The sequence below is a fragment of the Dipodomys spectabilis genome, unplaced genomic scaffold, assembly GCF_019054845.1.
Source record: "Dipodomys spectabilis isolate Male_0828 unplaced genomic scaffold, ASM1905484v1 ptg000445l, whole genome shotgun sequence".
Classification (NCBI taxonomy): domain Eukaryota; kingdom Metazoa; phylum Chordata; class Mammalia; order Rodentia; family Heteromyidae; genus Dipodomys; species Dipodomys spectabilis.
In genome coordinates, this window is record NW_024871122.1 from 473,567 (window position 1) to 487,906 (window position 14,340).

General features: G+C 36.4%; 1 non-coding gene across 1 annotated transcript; it reads right to left on the reverse strand.

Moving 5' to 3' along the window:
* Window positions 1-11,971: 11,971 nt before the first annotated feature.
* Window positions 11,972-12,078, reverse strand: LOC122097969. Its single transcript, XR_006145625.1, has one exon. It is a non-coding gene; the product is annotated as a U6 spliceosomal RNA (small nuclear RNA).
* Window positions 12,079-14,340: the final 2,262 nt, after the last annotated feature.

Consider the following 14,340-nt stretch of genomic DNA (forward strand, 5'->3'; position numbering starts at 1 on the left):
ACCTTAAATAACCTACCCCCTGGTAGCAATGCTAAAAACTTTCAAAGGCCTGACTGCAACCAGAGTCCTTCCTGAAAGCCCTCCTCTGCTTTAGGGAAATCCCTCTTCCACTCCACCCCTTCCTGGAATCCCTGCTCTGCACCACCAGAAACCAGGCCACATCCATATCTCCTTCTATGTCCCACCTTGCTGCAATAGAACCCCGCCTACACCAGGCTCCTCTCTCAAATCCCCACCTCCTCCACCAGATGAGATCCGCCCCTAACTACTCTAGTCCCTCATAGTCGCATTGCTCCCATATCCTAGTACCTCCAAACTCCTCCCTTCCCTTTCATACCCCATCCCCAACCAGCCTTTTCACTCCAGCCCCCCTGGTTTCATCAGAATCTCTGCCCATAACTAGCCTACTTGTAAGAGGCCTAATCTCTCAGACACAGCCCTGAAACTACCTCTTCCCACAAAGCCCATCATGCTATACCAAAAACCCTTCATCTCCCTATAACTGCCCTTGAAGCCCTGCTTTGCTTGGCCAGAAGCCTCTCACACAGCCCATTTCCTGCCTGGAAAGGCAGCACTGCTCCACCACAACCCTCTCTACCTCCCACATCTACTCTCTCAATGCCCTGACTTGCTCTCCAGATAACCCCCCCCTTGGCTCCTCCCTCAGTTCCACATCCTACTCCACCAGATACCCTGCCCACAATTATCCTACACCATTGTAATTCTTACATTCCTTCTCAAAGCCCCTCCTCCAACTAGCCCCATGGCTCCAAACCCTGCCCTGCTCCTGAAAAACTCCACTAGAAAACCCCCACCACACTATGCCATTTCTGGACACCCACATTGCTCCACTGGAAACCACTGTTCCAGTTGACCTCCTTCTGGAAGCCTAGAAAACCTCCCCCACACTCTCCCATCTCTCGACACCATCATTGCTTCACTGGAAAACACTGCACCAGTTGGCTTCCCTCTGGAAGCCTCACTAGACTCAACTTTAAATCCCAGTCCCTTCATAGTCCCTTTTGGAAGGTTGTTTTGCCCTGCTGGAAATCCTGTCCATAGTCCATGTCCTGCCTTACAACACTGAAATACCCATCCAACCTCACTCCTCTTTTCGAAGTGGTAACTGGCAACACCAGAAACCCCATCCTAACTAGTCTAGTGCACTGGATCTTATCACTGCTCTCACAAAGCCCTGGTCCTGAAAAATGCCTCCATACATTGTGACTACATCCTGCTCTGCTGGAAACCCCACCTCCACCCTAACATACTTCCCAAAGGCCTGCCATTCTCCATGAGAAACCCTGCCCCTTACTAGCCTATGTCTTCCTAGTACCACCCTGCCCTCTCAAAGCCACACCCTGAAAAGCCACTCCCTCCATAGCTCTGTATTCCTACTCCAGAATCCCCACCTTCTGTCAACCTCTTCCCTCCATTCCCTGCCCTGCCTTATGGAAAACCTCACCCTACATGTCCCACAAGGGCTCACAGTGTTCCACCAGATCCCCTCCTCTAAGTAACCTCCTCCTTTGTAGCCTTGTTCTTCCTTCTCAAAGCCCTGTCCCAAACATCCTCCTCCCCAGTGACCCTACCTTCTTCCAATGAAAACCTGTCCACCTGCCAGCCTCCATCCTAAATCCCACCTACTGCACAAGAGACCCCTCCTCTATCAAGTCTAGTCCTTGCTGTTCCCTCCCTGATGTCTCAAAGCCCTACACAGACTGGCCTTTGCCCTCAAATCCCTGTCCTGTTCCACCATACAGGCTGTGCCAATACGAACTTCTCCCTTAAACCAGACAGAGCTCCACCAGAAACCCCATACCACCTCATCTATGAAGGTCTCATCTAGTAACTTTTATTACAAATGTGATTTTGAACATATCTGGGGAAATAGAAGTTCCAGCCTCCAGCTGGGCTCAGTCATAGAGAAGGATTTGTGCCTTTTTTTGACTTTTCAGCTAGTCCTGACAATGTAAAGTGCTCTTGTCTAAAACTGGATAAAAATCAGGCCAGTTTAATTTCAGGTGACTTCCCCCCGCCCCCAGCCTTCCTCCAACAGAAGGGATGCAAAAGACCAATTTTTGAAATGCCTTGCTAAATAAGCAAGCCCTGGGAAAATGAAGCTCAACAAAGTTACTTAGATTAAAATAAATACTGTCTCAAAATTTTCTTTCAAAACTTTAAAATGTACATATAACTGATTTTGATTTTTGCGTGCTTAAAAATCTGAGTATGTTTTGTATGTGCTTGTGAACATGTTCATGATAGAAATTGTCAGCATGCTGTAACAATTGGCTGAGTTTAAGTTTAAAGTTCCAAAGGTTATGAGATTTGATCATTACTAAAAAATTTTTAAAGCATTTTCACATTGTTTGAAATAGCATTTTAAGGATTCTTTAACTTAAAAATTAGAAAATCTGGTATTTTAGAATGCATAAAGCTGTTTACACTGTAATCAAGATATCTGGCTTAACAAAAAGGAGAAATTTAGAAGCCAACAGAAGACCTATCGTTAGGAGTGAAGGATGAACAGGCAGAAGTGCAGTTCAGCTTGTCATGCATGGTGGAACAGGCCCTGGGAAGAGTCCACGCATCGTGAATTAGGGCAAGCTGGCACAAACGCAGTTCAACTAAATCTAAAGAGTCAGATTGGGTGTGTGCCCATTCCATAGGAAGGGCCAAGTGGCCCATATTTATTCTGCCCCTTTTCCCTACAGATAGACACTGGAAACATGATGGTATAAATGAGTGATGTGAAGATGTGATTAACATTGCTAAAACTGCTCCTTGGATGTGTTAAAATTAAAATTAAGAAGGCCTTAAAAAGAGGATCAAAAAGTTTATTTGTATAATGTGGTTTGCTCTCTGATATTCTGCCATTGGATATGTTATTTTTAAGGCATAAAGGTGTTAAGTCTAGCTTCTTGGTACAGTAATGGTGATTCTAATTTTTGCATTGAGAAAAAAATGTTATTTGAGCTTAAAAGTTTTCATGTGTATCTGTTTAAAAACAAGCAGCCAAAAGGAAATGAGTGACACCTAGCCTCGAGAGTTTAAGGGGTTTTTCAAAATGCAACTAAAAACTAAAGTATAGAATATTAAAACAGAGATGAATAGGAGGCTTACAAATTAGGAATGGATTTCTGTATATAAAGTTTAAAAGTAAAATTGTTCTAAACATTTGCCTCAAAGTACAAAAAGGAAAAATTAGAATTACCAAAGTTATTGCTTAATTCCTATTTCAGTTTGGTCTCATAGGTTGTTGTTGTTTTTTTTTTTTTTTTTTTCCATAACAGTTCCCAGCAGATCCACAAAAAGGAGTGAGGATTCTTGTTTGTCAGATGTAACTTTGGCTCTTAATAAGTTTCAGGTGAGAATATGCTTTAAAGCTACTACTATGTTGACTGTCTTTTTGCTTTTAATTGGAGTAAAATGGCCTTTTATGAGACTCATTGATCTGAAAACTGCTTCGAATCCAGCCTGGGCAGATGAAGGTCTCTGTGAGAATATCACCTCTACTCAGCCAGCAGAAGGCAGAAAGAGCAAGCAGACCTACTTTAGGATTCAATGTGGCAGAGTGCTAACCTTGAGCTGTAGAGCTGAGGGACAGCACTCAGGCCCCAATTTCAAGTCCAGCAACCAACTAAGGAAATTGCCAATGAGGCATTGTTTCCAGTGTGGAGAAGACACTCCTTGGACGAAAGTAATAGAGGAGCAGCATCCAGAGACCGTAAGCCACTGCTTAGAAGGCAGAAATAATGTCAGATCCTTGAGTCATTTGTGCATGGCCCTTCAAAAATTGGTCAGAGCCAGAAGGTCATGGGAAGATAGTTTGTAAGCATGTCTATGACTGAAAGGGACAGGAACTTGTCAGTCATCTGTGATATTAGTAAAAAGCTAAGGTTGCAAAATGTGGAGGATAGTTTAAATCCCAACCCCTGTATGTGCCAAAAGCTCTAATTGGCAGTAACTTTTGAGCTGACACCACCTACATGAAATTTATCTTCTCAGGAAAAGTTTGTATACCTGAGAGTGTGTTTCTATTGATATCTGTCTGAAGGCCTGCATAGGTATCTCAGACATTGTTAGGATTACTAGAGATCACGTTCCAAAGCCATTCATAAAGATCCTTTTGCAAACCAGAAGACTAAAGAAGCTCCACTGCTGTAGCCAGAAAAATGGTCTGTGCATTTGTCAAAAGTTAACCTCTTAACCTCTTTGTAAAATAGGCTAAGTTTATAGGTAAAATAGGCTAAGTTTATAGGTTCCTGGCTAGGTAGGATCAACACTCCTGAGTCAGCTTCAAGAAGTGACAGAAGATGAATCTTTGCCCATCATCCCTTATTATGAACAAGGGAAAATATTCACTTTTTAAAAAATGTGGCAAAGTAGACAGAAGGAAAAGGCATGGGAAATAATAGTACAGGCCTGAGTCCTCTATATCTGCTTAGAAAATCCTAGCTTTATTAAAAGATCTATTTGTTTAAAAAGTTGTCATCTTGGTAAATTGTCCTGGGCTATTGTGTAAATTGTCTTAAAAACTAGTGGAGTCACAGCCTGCCAAATGTATGCAATGTATCCTTACCAGTCTATGTAGGAATTTGCAGTCCAGCATGAGATGTGACAGCCCCTTGGAGCCACTGAGAGACCCTGCTGCTGCTGCTGCACATCCTAATGGGTAAAGTTCAACAACAGCCTGACAGTTACCTGGAGGAAATCTACATCATCACTCAGATCACCTCCACCGTGGTAAAGGTAGACTGCACTCCTGACTGATTCCATCACCTGAAAATGCTTCCCGGTTGAAAGCTGCTACAACTAAGATCGTGTGGGACATTCTCTTGGTAATATGCAGTAATTCTCTATACTCCCACAGTAGATATTGGGAACAAGGATATCACTGGCTTGCCTTAGCCTTTGGAGTCTAAAAGCCACACAAATACAATAGTTTTTATTCATCCTAACTTCAATTCAACTCATCTTTCTAAAAATAGTTTTTAGTTTCACTCATTATCTTGTCTTTATTATAAACCTAACCTTAACCCTCACCGTAATCATACTCTAATCCTAATATTATTAGCAGTTTTCTATTTCACATTCATCCTAATTCTAACTCTACTTGTTATTCAAAGATTTACTTTGTTTGACCCTAAATTTTCCGTTTCCCTAATGCTTACACTAAGCCTAGCTGGAACTAAAACCTAACTTTCACCCTAATGATAATCCAATTCTAGTGTTTAAGAAAAATACTCTAGCTTTTAATCATTCTAATGAATACTCCAGTTTTCACTCTGGAAATGAGTTTCAGTTTGCCCTAATTCTCACAAATTTTCTGACTCTACCTCGAAAGTTATCTTGTTCCCTAACAGGAGCCATTATATTACTTGTCCTCACATTCTCTTACCAGGAAAAATACCGTAGTTTCCATTGATTCTGCCTTTTTCTGAACCACTGTATCTGAAAAGTTTCAGATTTACTTACCATCTAGTCCATTACTTAACGCTAACTCTCAACCTAAACCTGTCTGGAAAACTCTCATTAATCACTACAAGAATGATCACCGAGAAATAAATATAATGATAATGTTCTAGTTACTATTCAGCCTCATATATTTGCTTCTACTTGTTAGTGAACACAATTTTATACTAAAAGCTTTATTATTCGTAACAGTAAATATAATCAGAAGAAAATACTGACCCTAATCTTAATCCAAATTATATGACAATACCAACACTAACACAAGTACACTAGTTTTCACTCATCCTTCCAAACATAGATTTCAATTTTTCCAATATCTTAGTCATTTTCTAACCCTAAACATAATCTTTCTTAACTGGAACATTGAGAATAACCATCAGCCTAATTGTGAGTAGATTCTAATATTAATAGCAGTACTCTAGTTTACATTCATTCTAATTCTTACCAGGCTTATATTAAAATTTACCCTCAATTAGACCCTCATTTTTTTTTCTCCTTCACACTAAGCCTAACCATGGCTGGAATCCTAACTAACCATTACCTTGACACTAATCCTATCCCAATTCTAAAATTTATGAAAAATGCTCATTTTGTGCAATCCTAACTGAAATTCCATTGGTAATTCTTGAAATAAATTGTAGGTTTTCTGTAAACCCTACAGATTTTTCACTCTTAACTCTGAATGTATTTTGTTCCATAACAGGCATCAATAGACCCATTGATCTCAAATCTTGATTTTATGAAATACATTGTACTTCCATTATCCCAGCTTTTCCTGAATTCCTAGAACCTAAAAAAAGGTTCAGCTTTACTTAATATTTAACATTTCTTTTCTTTTTTCCTTTTTGTCGGTCGTGGGGCTTGCACTCTGGGCCAGGGCATCATCCCTGAGTTCTTTAGCCCAAGGTGTGCATTTAAGCAATTGAGCCACAGCACCGCTTTTATGTTTTATAGTGGTTAATTTGAGATAAAAGTCTCATGGACTTTCCTGCCTGGGCTACCTTTGAACTGCCATCCTCAGAAAATAGCTTCCTGAGTAGCTAGGATAATAGGCCTGAGCCACTAGTTTAACCCATTTCTTTACTCTATCCTCAACTCCAGTTAACCAGAAACCTAATCAAAATCACATTCTGATTTAACACCAAATGGTTAATGTAAGGAAAGTTGTCTAGATTCTATTCAATCACACATTTTTTTGGCTTCTAATTCTAATTGGAAAACTAAAATTCACCTTAAAGCTTATCCTTCCCTAACCCTAACCGGAACAAAAATGTATCTCACACTTTAAACCAAAGTATATCTGAATGTTTAAAGTAACACAGACTGGTTTTCATTCATTCTTCTTAAAATATGTGGCAGTTTTACACAATGTCTTACATGTTTTTCTCATCTTAACCCCATTCTAATTGGCACACCTTTCCTAATCCTAAACCTACGTATAACCAAATCATCATGTTAGTAGCAAGCCACTTTTTTCATATTTATCCTAACTCTTGCTCAGTGTGTAGGTCTAACTTTTACTTGCATTTTGAACATAAATTTTTAACTGTTTTTCTATGTCCTGTCAGGTTTTATTTTTCATTATTTTTAAAAATTTTATTTTGTTAAAAAGATGCTTTAAAGAGGGATTAGTTACATATATAAGGTAAGGAATACGTTTTTGGTAAGGAATACGTTTCTGGTTGAGCATTGTTACCCCTTTCTTTCTTGTTCTCTCACTATCCCATCCCTCCCCACTTCTCATACCTTTCCCTTCCCATAGTATAAACTTCATTTTCAACATTGTGTCTTGTGAGTATCATTGTTGCAATGGGTCATCCTGTGATGAACCTAAATTTTCTATTTCTCTAATCCTAATTCTAATTCTGTCAGAGATCCTAACCCTAATAATAATAATAATGATAGCTCAATTCAAAAGTTAACAAAAGATATTCAGATTTTTATTTATTCTATTAATTCACTGTACATCTTGAATTAACTTGCAGTTTAGCTTAAATCTTCCAAATTAGTTTATATGTGCATATATAAAGATGTAATTTTATGTGAAAAACAGAAGATCTTTGAAGGAAGGAGTAATGAGAAAGAAATAGAGGGAGTATAATCAAATACCGTTAAAGATTTTATGGAATTGTCACTTCTGACAGTTATTATCTATTAACAAAATAACTAAAAATTAATAAAGAACACACTGCCTTCTAATGTTCTTTAAGAGAGCCATGATCTATCTTCTGAAAAAAAAAAACTCGTGTTAGATAAACTTTGTCCATGCATAATTTATAATGTTTGCCAATTATTTAACTTAATGAATAAAAATTTATCAAATAAGATTCCATGACAAAAATATAAAACAGTTACTTAGCAATTGTTTGAGAAAAAGTTACTGTCATGAGTTTTAAGAAACAGAATTGCTATTTCCCTACAAAGCAATGACTTAGGTTTACTAATCTAGTATTTGTTGTAAGTTTAGAGAACATAATTAGCATGAAAAACAACTAACTGTACATCTTGTTTCTTGAATGAGTGATATTTTAAACATTGTCTTTTATTCAAATAAATACTTAGGTTTACATTTCAAAATAAGTTCAATTTTATCTCCTTTCAGAACAAGTACTTACCCTGCAATTAAATGTACTAGCATATTCAGGTATTTAGAAGCTAAATTTTCTATGTTTTATATGTAGCTCTACATATTCAGAATGACATGATTTTTTTATTCATAAATGTCTAACGTCAGATTTTTGCTTCATCAATATAAATTGGCTCATGAGGTTGTAGTGAAGGCTCCAGTAACCAGAGTGGTCAACACCATTTCCTGAATTCTAAACTTTAAATCAAATCATATTTAAGCTTAGATAATATCATTTATTGTCTCTTCAGAGCAATTAATCTAAAACAAATACTACTTTTAAACATTTCACTCACATTGTAAAGAATATTAACATAGGTCAAAAAAAGACTAATTATTCCAGACTCATCATATTTGGTGATCTTAGTGTGAAGAATGCAGAGAGTACAAGGTCCTTATACTCAATAAATAGTTTTGGTTAAATTAAGTCATATATCTGGATTTCTAATTTGGAGGTTAATCACATGGAAACAGGAAAACAATAAAAAAAGTACTTTGGAATCAACAGAAACGGATATTTGTGCATGTACCACAGTTGCTTTATTTGTTTGTAGGTGAACACTGGACTTCAATTTCTATCTTAGCTGTTGCTGTGAATAATGTGAATAACAATGAATTACAGATATATTTATGAGTTACCCAGAGAGAAATAATCACACGATTGGTGGGACAGATGATATTTCAACTTTGGATTTCTTTAGAAAACTGCATACTACTTTCTACAAGGAGAACACTAACCTGTATTTTGACCAAGAGTGTCGAAAATTTCCTTTTCTCCACACTGTCGCCAGCCAACATTATTACATTTTGAGTTTTTTTAAAGGCCAGGTTTTTACTGTGTGCAGTACCCAAGACTGTCCTTAAACTCAAATCCTTTTACTTCAACCTCCAATCACTTGGAATTACCAGCCTTTACCTCCACACCTGGTTCCTGGGATATTTTTTATAAGAGTTATAATAGTTAAGAAGTAGTATCAAAGTAATTTTGAATTGCATTTCTCTAATGACTTCTGCTCACAAAGCATTAAGCTAGCACAGAAGTTGTATTAAATACAAATTTGTAAATCCGCAGGCAATTTTCAGGGCTTTTTGGAAAACATGTCTATTCAGAACTTTTGTCCATTTTTAATCAAGTTTCTTGTTAATCTCATCTTTAATCTCTCTATAGAAAATCAATAATTAATTCAAGGTAGTAGAAAGGAAAAAAATTAAGCAGCTCCTAAAATTTTTAAATTTTTAATTACATGATACTGCTTAAATCATTTTATGTTAATGCTTGAGACTATGTAACTCAATTTAGTTAGACCTTTTACAAGGCTATATATATTTTATTTATTTTACTTTGATTGTTCTTTCCAAAGCCTGTACGGCTAATTTCACTTGCTTTCTTTCAGTCTCATGTAGTTCAGATTTCAAACTGAAGAATAAATGGAAGGAAGCAAACAAAAAATACAGTTCCCCTCATCTGATGATGCCTCTACAAGAATGAGGAAAGTGTTCATCCTTCTAAGGACCTATGATAAAATATCAAAAAGACATTTTATTCTTCTAGGTCTTCCTTATCTTTGCTATGTAACTTAAATGATGTAAAACACAATATACTGCTCAGATACTTTTATGTTTTATCAAGTTTGCACATTTTTATATGGATTTCACCTCAGTCTACAACATTCCTTCATTGTTCTGTCTCTGATATTTTTACACTATCACGACATAAGATAACCAGTTTGATTTACAGCATGAGAAGTTATCCACCTGGCTTCCTTGGAAGCTGAGCATGGTCAATAGATATTACTTCTGGTTGCTAACACTACATGTAATGGTTTCTGTACTAATCATATTCTATTTAGTATTTAAAAAAGAATGCTGGCTAAACTCAAAGGTCATTCATAGGTTTATGTTAAGTGTTTCACAACTTTTATTCTCTTACTTCTTAAGATAACATTTGGTATAATGCTAATGTTATTACCATTGTAGTGTTGGGAAAAATTGTAGTAAAAAACTGTAAGTGCATGGCCCAAAGATACACACAGTGTGGAAGGAAATGAGTCAAAGTTTCCAAAAGTCTTTCAGCAATACCAAAAAGGTGGGTAAAATCTCTCCATTCTCTTATACTCTCAATTCAATATTCATATTGTCCAAGAAATAATAGCATAGCAAATATTTCCCATGGTGATTGTTTTCTGTCACATTTTGTCTTCAACACAGAGTGTGTTGGTGACCTTAGGTTATCATGCACAGAGCTGAGCTTACAAATTGAGGTCCGAAGACAGCCAAATTTCTTCTGTCCCACAGTTCCAGTTTCTTTTTTAAAAAGTACTAAAACTTTTAAATATCATCACTTACTATCTTTTAACAATCCCCAAACGAATTAAATTGACATATAATCACTCAAAAGGCTTTCAAATTCGGTGATGATAAAACAGGCCCCCATGAAATAAATTTTCTTTTACTTTTAAAATTGTTCTAAAAGCCTTGTGCTGGCTCGTCACACCTATAATCCTATCTACTCTGCATATTTGCTCAGGAGACTGAGATCTGTGGATAACACTTGGGAGCCAATCAGGGCCAAAAAAAAAAACTTCATGAAATTATTTTTCAAATTTTTAATGAACTAGCAAAGAGCCAAGAATTGAGATGTAGCTTATATCGTAGCTCACCAATCTAGATAAGAAAGGCCTAGCAAGACCTTGAAGCCCTGATTTAAATTCTGAGCATGCCAATATACATGCATGGTGTTTGTTCTCATGCACTTGCGTGTATGGCGCTGCCGCACTCACACACACACACATTTATTCAAATTACCTTCATATCAGTGTTCTGAATTAATTTCTTTGTTAACAATATTATATCGGTAAAATAGAGGAAATAAACTCTTCCATCTAAGAACATTTTTATATGTTTTTTTATGGTAATAATACTGTGCAGAGGGGTCACATTTACATGAACAAGGAAACTAGTAAGTTTCCTAACAAGCATTGTTACCTCCTCCTTTATATTTCCCCTACCATCCCTTCCTTCCCACCTCCACAAGTACACTCCCCTCCCCCTTCCTTCCTCCGCCTAAATTGTAAAGTTCATTTTTCAACATAGTGTCTTGTGCATCTCATTGTTACAATGGGTCAACCTGTATCGCTATTTGAGCATTTTTTCCCTTCCCCTCCCCAAATTAGAGAAGCATACATACAAGATGTAAGTGTACCAACTTCAAATAAAGAGAAAACAGGTGTTATAGTGTGGGGAGAAACATACAAAAAACAAGAAAAATGACATCACACATTATAAGTACGTTAGAAACAATAGCAAGAAACAAAAAACCACTTGTGTCCCTATCTTGGGGTTCAATTTCTTTAACATCATCTTATCTGGTTATATGCACATATCTTTTGAACTTTTCTGCTTATCCCAGACATACATTCGTTATTGAAAATAAGGGAAATCATGGGACCTATATTTCTTTGGACTTGGCTTACTTCACTCAATAATTTTTTTTCCAAGTCTTTCCATTTCCTAACAAATTGGGCGATGTCATTCTTTCTGATGGAGGCAAAGAATTCCATTGTGTATATATAACACATTTTCTTGATCCATTCATCTAATGGGGGCATCTGTGTTGGTTCCATATCTTAGCTATCGTAAATAATGTTGCAATAACCATAGTTGTGCTGGTAGTTTTAGTATGGTCTTTTTTATGATCATTTGGATAAATCCCCAAAAGTGGGATTACTGTGTTATAGGGGATTTTTATGTGGAGTCTTCTGAGGCACCTCCATACTGCTTTCCAAAGTAGTTGAACAAGTTTACACGCCCACCAAGAATGCAGTACTGTTCCCTTGTGGCCACATACGTTTCAGCATCTGTTGCTGTAAAAATATGGAACGCTCCAAGACTTTGCATGTCATCCTTGCACAGGGTGCATGCTAATCTTCTCTGTATCGTTCCAATGTTAGGGTATGTGATGCTAAATTGAGCACAGAACAGTTTTTATATATAAAGTATAATTTTTAATTGATTTTATTAAGCTAGGCAATTCAACAAAAAGTAAGTTCAAAAGAATTGTTGTGAAATTATAGAATCATGTATTTCTTACATAAGCACACATTTAAGAATAAAATCAAGATAGACATGCCAAAAACAAAATAATTCCAGATATTTGTAGTTCAAGAGATGTGTAGGAGGAGAAATTCAATTATTCTATACAAGGCACCTGTCAAAATGAACATTGCAGCAAGTGTTAAGGTTTGTTAAAAGTTTTAATGTTTTAAATATGCTTAATTTTGGGATTTTGCTTATATATGCCCAAAATAGGACTGCTTGGCAGGTATAAAACTTTTCTGTAAAGTATTTAAGATTTATGATAGCAGACATTAAGTACTAAGTATGTACATTTCAGAGTTTATGGAAACTTTATTAATGAGAAGTTGCAAAGTCTTTGTGTAAAGGAGCAGAGTGAAGAGTTACGACTTTACACAGTTTCTGTTAAAACTTTAGTGATTCCTTATTTTATTTGTTAGCAAGGAATAAATGATGATATAAGCCATAATGTACACATGTATGTTACTATTCACACACATACATATTCTCATGTATACATGCACACATGGAGAAAGACACATAATTACAGCCAACACAAGTTTCACCAGTTGTTGAATATGCCTTAAAAGGAATAATTGGAACAATATATGTTGAAGATGTATTTGTCCCTAAGAGTTCATTTTCCACTCTTCTTATCTCTTAAAACTGGTAGTTTTAGAGAGATTTTACTTTCAAAATGCAGTACAAGTGATAGCAAGTCACTTGGAAACCTCAGTAAGTATAAGTCATATGGTGTCTCCCTGCTCCTCACGGAATGCTTACTCTTGTAGACATTCTCAACATCCAAAGTAGCAGGAGAATAACCTGGTAAAGAGTAAAGTTATAAGGCTTTAAATGGCATCCTTACTTGAGCTCTTTTTCCAACAACCAGCATGAATTCCTAGGCAGATGAGTGAGTCCTCAGAAAACTGGACTCTACATATACATTTAACTAACCCATGTGAAAATTCCTAGGTGAGAAATGCTGACTGAGGTCTTGCTGATTTCCTGGCGAAGAAAATAAGAAAAAAAGAAAGTATTTTTAATGTTTTAAAGTTCGAGAATAATTTGTAACCTCTCAATAAATGTGTAGAACACAAATACCAACTGACAAAAAAATGATGGCATTTCATTTATGTGCTCTTGGACTTGGGCAGTGATTTTAGATGTGTCTACACAAGTAGAATCAGCATAAATCAAGCCAGCATTTCTTCATTTAAGATATAAGGAAAGGATACTGGTCGACCCATTGTAACAATGAAATATACAAGACATTCTAACAGAGGATGGGTGAAGGGGGGAGGTGGAGAGGTGTGAAGGGAAGGGATGGTAGGGGAAAAACAAAGGAGGGGGTAACAATGCTCAATAAGAAATGTACTCATTACCTTACTTATGTAAATGTAACCCCTCTGTACAGTATTTATAATAAAAATATATGTTAAAAAGATACAAGGAAAACTTCTGTACTTATATGAAGTTGTATTTGTCACTCAATATAAGTAAGGTATTGGTTTTAGGACCACAGGCTTATTACTTTGGATACTCAAAATCTCTACATGAACACAGTATATTATTTACATCAGAATCTGCCCACAATCTAGCGCAGTATAATTGTTATGAGAATTTTTACTACATTCCATATTTGTAATGAAAACTAAAAGTATATGCAATATAAACAGATACAAATTTTTTCAGATAAATTTTGTATGCAGTTTGTGGATGGAATTTGGAGAGCAATTTTGAAAAGCACAAATTTCATCAAAAAGACCAGTCTGAAAATTGTAACAAGGAACTAATACAGCATCATTGAATAGTATGGAACTCCAAGGCGAAGTATTTGAATTGAGACAATATCAGAAAGTGTAACAACCCAAGGTCTTTTTAGAAATGCAGCTGCTAGATTTCTCATGGAGAGCTTTCATAACAGTTTGTGAAGCACAAATTAGAACCTCACTGAAGTGTAGATGGTTTTCTCTCAAATTTCTGTCATGATCAGTCATTATTAATCAACATATAGCTAATCTTGAATAATCCTCTAATAAAATGTTGATGGAGTGTTTATATGCAAAAACCTCAGAAGGCTGACTTTTTCAATTAGGACAGTCTGTATTCTATGATTCAGCCGAGAGAAAACTAGGTAAGCATCCATTTACAACCTTCTG